The sequence below is a fragment of the Capsicum annuum genome, unplaced genomic scaffold (assembly GCF_002878395.1).
Source record: "Capsicum annuum cultivar UCD-10X-F1 unplaced genomic scaffold, UCD10Xv1.1 ctg4814, whole genome shotgun sequence".
Classification (NCBI taxonomy): Eukaryota; Viridiplantae; Streptophyta; class Magnoliopsida; order Solanales; family Solanaceae; genus Capsicum; species Capsicum annuum.
The window spans coordinates 567,892-575,824 of record NW_025855829.1 but is presented as its reverse complement, the minus strand read 5'-3'; positions in this window follow the sequence as shown (position 1 = coordinate 575,824).

The window sequence follows — 7,933 nt, the reverse complement described above, 5'->3', positions numbered from 1 at the left end:
GCTAATAGTTTGCAAATAATAGAGGCAATAATTCAGACGACAAAGAAAAACATGAAAAAATTAGTCAAACCTACAACTTAAGTTTCCATTATTTCCTAAAATCTCAACTATCAAAAGTAATTACAAAATTTTCTTTTTGACACTTCCTCTCTCCAAACTTCATATACATATCTCATATCTTTTTCTCTTACTCTTAATTCTCCTCAAGGAGTGCCTGAAATCAAGGAACCTCAATGTTTTCAAATTTTTCTCATTCTATACACAACAAAAACTTCAAAATTCATCAGCTATCAATATCAGATATCTCAACAGAGCAATCAAAGTTCAACAAATGGATTCTCCATTATACGAAAACTATTTCTTCGTTAAAATTTTTCTTCTGCCAATCTATGGCGACGATTATGTCATTGTTTACTCAATTAAACAAGTTTTCAACATCAATTTTCGCCATAAAGATAGAGGATAAGGACATTATTTATGAAGAATTTTTTTACCTAATTCTCATGTCGGATTACTGATGAAGATGCACTAAAGTCATCACGTTGCCGATCACTTTTGAATTCATATACATATCTTGAATTAGAACTCAAATTTCTCAACTATTTTATAAAATGATACATAACACAGATAGATATATCTATAAGGTAAAAGTTTTTGTTGTCAAATCTACATATTTTTGTCAATTTTCATATTCTTATACATAGCTATAAAGTATTAGTTGTTATTTCAATCCTGATACATAGATTAGTTATGTATAGGGTTGCAGAAATCGTTTGAGATTTATTGTTGTTTCACACCTTATACATAACAATTCAATGTATATGAATGATTACTTCTAATCTGATACATAATACATATCATAGTTATGTATATTAGTTGGGGGGTTCTCTGTTGTCATGATGTTCTTTCTCTTCTGATACATTGTTATGTATATGAGTATCAATATACATAACGCTGGAATGTTCATTTTCTTAAAAAAAAAATTGAAGAAACAAAGCTTGAGAATATAGCAAAATTTTGATTGAAAATATAAAATTTGATGTTGTTTGATCGATTATCTTGATTTGGTGTTTCAAAATTTAAAATTCGAAATTGTTACTGATTTTAAGGTATTCATTAATCACGCATTAATAAGGTGCAACTTGGATAATTATTAGACCTGATCTATCTATACTATATTAAAAGTGTGAAGTGCTTTAAAATATTATTTGAACTTTTTGTCCTTCATTAAAAGTCTTTGTTTTAGACAAAATCATCTTTTTACTATTTTTCTAATATTTAAGAGTTGAAAATTAATTAAATATATTTATGGTAAAACTTTTCCTTATTAGAAGTCATTAGAATTAATGGCAACTAATACTTTTTTCATTAGTTTAACAATTTTAAATCAACTAAATTTGATTTTAAGAAGATTTGAAAAATATAGAAATAAATATATAAGCTTTAGAATAAGAAAAGTTTAAGAAATGTCAATTTTTTAAGATTTTTAAGTACGTAATAAGAATGTAATCAATGATTTGTTTGTAAAGATTTGACTTTAAAAAAAAGATTTTAAATATAGAAAAAGAAAAATAATCGTATCACAAATATGATTCAAATCGTCCCTGTTAGCCTTTGACAGCAAGTGAAAGGGGTACTACATAACAAATACAATACTGATAATCCATCAACCACTTGAATCTTTTGATGGTAAATTATATATGTGATTACACTAAAATATATGTTTATATTTACATTATTATATTAAAGTGTGAAGGATCTTTGAAAAGTGATTTGAATTTTTTACACTTTATTAAAACTCTGTGCTATAGATAAAGTCATTTAATTTTAAAAAAGCAAATGTTATACGTGCAAGACACGTATGGTTAAACTAGTTTCATTAAATATAGGAAGTTAGTTTTAATACATAAGATACTTATGTATATCAACGTTCAGTTATGTATATGAATAATTAAAATTCGGGAGATAGAAAATTGATTAAAAAAATCTGGAGAGAGGATAATTAAAGAGCAAACTGATGAGATTTTTGATATTTACCCTAAAAACATACTAAAAACATATATTATTATATGATTTAGTCAATTGGCCTACATATGAAAATCTAATATGATGAAAGAATAAAAAGTTATTAGAGAGAAATCTTCCCCTAAACAAGACCCTTTGATAACTAAATTGTGAATGATATTGTGTTGTTTTATAAGAAGAAGGTATTTCATCTATAGAGTTCCAAAACCTTTCCTTCAAGAAAGAGGTTAGCCAAATATGAAAGTGTTTTATATTTTTCTTTTAGGAAAAATAATTATATATTTTATATTTTTTCGCTAATAAAAATAAAACTTAAATTTGATAAGAAAATCAGCACAAAAATTCTAACAAAGTTAGATACACAAAGGCAAATTAAAAGAGAAAATGATTTTATTTTTAAAAAATAATAATAAAAGCTAGGATTACAGGAACCCCACTACAGCTTGATATCTGTTCAAGCAGTGATTTTTTTGGCCTTTATCCCAGCATGGAGAAGGTAGGTATCCACTTGACACCATTCTTCACCATTGCTTCCAAATCCATAGTTATCCTATTGTTTTGTTTTGGAAAGTTTTATCATCTATTAGAAATTGCCACGTGTCTGTCACCTAATCTCAACTATGAACCTCAAAATTAATTTGTTTTGGAAAATTACATGCAATGATACCCACGTAGCCAACACCCAACGGGCCCCTGCCTCGTTGAAAATTGCTAACTACTTGAACAAACAACGGTCACACGCCTGCACATATTATTTACTAATTTATTGCTCAATTTTATACTCTGTTTATCTTTATTTATTCAGATTTCTAATTTAAAATATAGAATAATACTTATACAATTTTATTCATTTTACTCTTAACTTTAAATATAATTTATTATCTAATGTATATTTTAAAATATTAATTTATTGATTATATTCAAAAAAAATAATATGATATAACTGCATCTAGCATTTATTACTTCTTAATTTTTGTCAGTAAAAAAAGAAAAGGAAAAATAAACGAAGAGAGCATTAATTACTTGAGCTGCTGGTACCCTTCACATCAATTATGCAGTATTTATTATTTACTCAAACTCTTAGGGTTCGTTTGGTTTGAAAACAAGTTATACCAGAATTAATTATGTTGGGATAAGTTATGATGAAATAAGTTATACTGAGATTAGTTATATTGGAATTATTTTTTATTGAGTATTTGATTTGTTGTATTTAAAGTAACATGCATGGTATAATTTCTAAGAATAAATTGATTGATTACCAAAATACCCTCCATCTTATTTAACTTTATATATATTTCTTTTTAAGCTTTAAATATTCATTCTTAAAAAATTTTATTATTTTTTAGAGAAATTAAAATATATAAATAAACATAATTTATATATTTTATAACCATTTTGAATGGTAAACTGTTTAAAATTTATTTATTTATGAATATATTATACGTTAATTAAACATAATTTATGTGTGGGTGAGAATATATTACGTTATATATTATGTTATATATAATTAAACATAATTAACATAATTTAACATAATATATTATAATTAAATATATTAACATAATATATATATATATAATTAAACATAATTAACGTATATATATTCATAATATTATATGTTATATATTATGTAATTACGTTATATATTACGTAATATATTATATTCATAATTAATAAATATATTATACGTTAATTAAACATAATTTATGAATATCTAATTTATATATATTTATGAATATATTATACGTTATTCATAATATATATTTATGTTCATAATATATTATACTGTTCATAATATATATTATACGTTCAAAACATAATTATTATATAATTTACCAGTTTACGTTAATTATTATTATATATATATATAATTTATTTATGAATATATTATACATTAATTAAACATAATTTATTATTTATAAAAATAATATATATATATATATGTGTGTGTGTGTGTGTGTGTGTGTGTGTGTGAGAGAGAGAGAGAGAGAGAAATGAAAATGAGGGTATTTTTGTCCTTGTATAATTTTATACCAAAGAAAAGGAGTCTTGAGATTGTTATCCCACCATTTGGGTGGATAACTTATCCATCTCGAAATAAGTTATTTCAAATATTTACAACCAAACGAGTGAGTTACATTTTTATCTCGGGATTATTATTTTATCCCGGGATTATTGACTCTAGTCCCGCAAACCAAATGACCCCTTATTATTTATATTCCATTGGGTAGATAAATGTGTCCGTGTCTAAGATATACAAATCAAATCATACTCCCTCCATTCTAAAATAATTGAATTGTTGAGGGTATGACACACTCCTTAAGAAAAAAATTTAGAATATAAATTGTAGGTTACTTTTCACTATTATTCTTTTCATTATTTTTAAATTACTCTCCTAGAGATGTGAAGTAGTTAAGAACCTCATTAAACAAAAGGGTAACACTAGAAGAAATTTTCAACATGTCTCTTGAAAAATGACAATTCATTTATTTTGGAATTGAGAGAGTATTTATTTATTATTACTTTTAAGTGAGAATGTATAACTTTCATCGTCCTCACAACCTTCAACTTTGTGCATGGTTCTTAAACGTTTGCTTGCTACTGCAATTGACTTTCAAAGTGTCACAATTCGATTAACGAGTCATGATGATACCTACTAAATTCCGCCAATAGGTAAGCCCAAATTATAATCCGGAACTAACACAATGAGTTAATTCGGTAGAAAATGCCTAACATAGGCGAAATTCAAGAACATAAATTATAAATAGACAACGGTTCTAAGAAGATAAATCGATTCATACAAGATATCAATCCCACGACCTGATAGAGTCAGTACAAGAGTATCTAGTAATCATAAAATTATAACTCAAGTACGTAGAATAGTCAATACATCTGTCTTCAAACAAAAGACTGAACCATAAAGATAGAAGCAAATGGGCGACTCCAACTCCAAGAGCTTACCCTATGTTCGAAAATCAATCACCACACGAACAATGATCAACAGCGGCAACTAGTACTCGAATTTGCATCTAAAGGTACAAAAGTATAGTATGAGTACCAAAATAATGGGTACTCAGTAGGCATCATCGATTGATTAACCTAAATCATGATATAAGAATGATAAAGTGCAAGATAACATAACTAAGTCAAGGTACAGAATCGAACTTGAATCACACCACAACATTATGCACCTATAGCTACAAATTCTCAGCTATCAATTTGAAGATCGTGGCTAATACTTAATAATAGCCACAAAAATTAAAATTTCCTGACTATTTACAATTTTGCAAAATTTCTTAGCTACAAAAATTAAATTACAAAGCTAATTCCTCATTTTTTTTTTTATATAGTTACTAACTATCACAACTATAATTATCCATATAACTATAAATTTATTGCTACAGTAACATCATAGCTAAATAATATGTTGTTGCTATGGTTTTAAACTTACTATAGCAATAGTAATCTTATAGCCACAAAAATTACTTAAAACAAAATATTATAGCTAAAGAAATATTTTTATCTTCAAGTTATAAAAGTTTGTGACAATAATTACCCAAATAACTATAATTTGTTGCTACAGTAAAATGTAGTAGCTAAATCGAATATTTTTTCCACAAGTTTAAAGTTATTGTAGCAATAGTACTCTTATAGCCAGGTGGAATTACTTGAAACAAAATTTATAGCTAAATAAATATTTTTGCTTCGAGTTGTGAAAATTCATAACAATAATCATGCCAATAGCTATAAATTTATTGTCACATTAAAATACTATAGCTAAATTATATATATTTGCCACAAGTTTGAAGTTATGTAGCAACAATAATCTTATAGACACAAAAAAGTTGCTTTGAAACAAAATACTATATATAGATAAGTATTTTTGCTTCTAATTATAAAATTTGTGACAATAGTTACCGAAAAAGCTACAATTTTATTGTTACAATAAAATTACATAGCTAAATTATACATATTTTTGTCACACGTTTAGAGTTTGTAGCAATAGCAATCTTATCACCACAAAAAAAAAAATTACTTGAAAAAATATTATAGCTAAATAGACATTTTCACTTCGAGTTATATAAATTCGTGGAAATATCTATCCTAATAGATACAAACTTGTTGACAAAAATTTGTAATAAATATAAGTTTTTGTCACGCGTTTTATTATTAGTATTAGCTTATATATACATACATACATATATACATACATACATACATACATACATACATATATATATATATATATAAAGATGTCAAGTGGCATTGAGGACCCCAAAATTTTTTTAATAACAAGTTATTTTTTTTAAACACTAAAGGCCCCAAAAAACTTTTTAATAAAACAAAAAGCATTAGAGGGCCCCAATTTTTTTTTTTTAATAAAACAGAATTTTAAAAAAAAAGCCTCCCCACAAAACTCCCCACCCCATCCGATACCCTTGACCTCAGTTTTTTCTCTCTCCATTTCATCTTCTTCACCATTTTTCTTCATCATTCTTTTTTTTTTTTAAACTTAATTCTCATACCATTTTTTCTACTTTTTCTCCTTTCTTGTTCTTACTTTTGAATTTGATTTAAAATTTTTTTGTTGTTATTCTTATTCTTTTCCGCTATTAGAGTGCTGGAAAAAAATGAAAATTCACTGGAAAGAATAGAAGTTTGCTACATTTGAATTGTTGGATTTTCAACATATTATTCATCATTTCATGTCCCCACCCCACTCCGCGTCTTCATCGTTTCATAGTACCCCCACCCCGCCCCATTGCTGCTATTTTGTTGATATGAATATGGTGAAAACTAATTATCAAGCTACGAAGAAAATTAAGGTTTTTTCTTGTAATGTGAATATGTTTTTGTTGTGTTGTGTGTTAGTGTAAAATTTGAGAAATTATGAAATTATTTCATGGAGAAGAAGAGGAACGTCGGGGAGCCGAGGGGGGAGGGGGGTGAAAGACGATGAATGCTGGGGGTGGGGGTAAGGGAAGCAGATGAACGCTGGGGGGAGGAGGGCTGGGGGTAGGTGGAGGAGTTTTATTTTCATCTTTTAAAAAATTTTATAATTTCTTTTTGATAATTAGTTTTTTATTTTTATTTTAAATAATTTTATAATTATTTTTTAATAATTTGGATCCTCAATGAAATTTTTTATTTTTATTTTTAAAAGTTTTAAAATTTATTTTAAATAATCAGTTCTACATTTTTATTTTTTAAATAATTTTATAATTATTATTTCATAATTTGGATCCTCAATGCCATTTTTATTTTTATTTTTTTAAAAGTTTTATAATTTATTTTAATAATTTATTTTTTATTTTTTAAATAATTTTTTAATAATTTATTTCATTATTTAAAAAAATTTATAATTTTTTTAAATAATCATTTTTTTATTTTTATTTTTAAATAATTTCATAATTTTTTTTCATAATTTATATCCTCAATACCATTTTTTATTTTCATTTTTTAAAAATTTTTATAATTTTTTTAATAATTATTTTTAAAAACATAATTTTTTAATAATTTATTTCATTTTTTAAAAAATTTTATAATTTTTTTTTAAATAATCGGTTTTATTATTTTTATTTTTAAAATAATTTATAATTATTTTTTAATAATTTCTTGAATGCTATTTTTATATACTTTTTTAAAAAATTATAATTAAATTTTAATAATTATTGGACCCACAATGCCACGTGTCAGGTTTCAATTAGCTCGTTTTGCCACGTCATCGCGTGTGTGCAACACATACTTTGAGCTTTTTGCTAATAGGGAAAAAAAAGGCCCAATTGGAACAAAATGTGGGGGGTTTAGGGGCCTGATAGGAACAAGCCTTAGTTTAGGTGTCTAAGTGAATTTTGACAACAAGTTTGAGTGCCTATCGATGTCTTTGGCCTATATATATATATATATA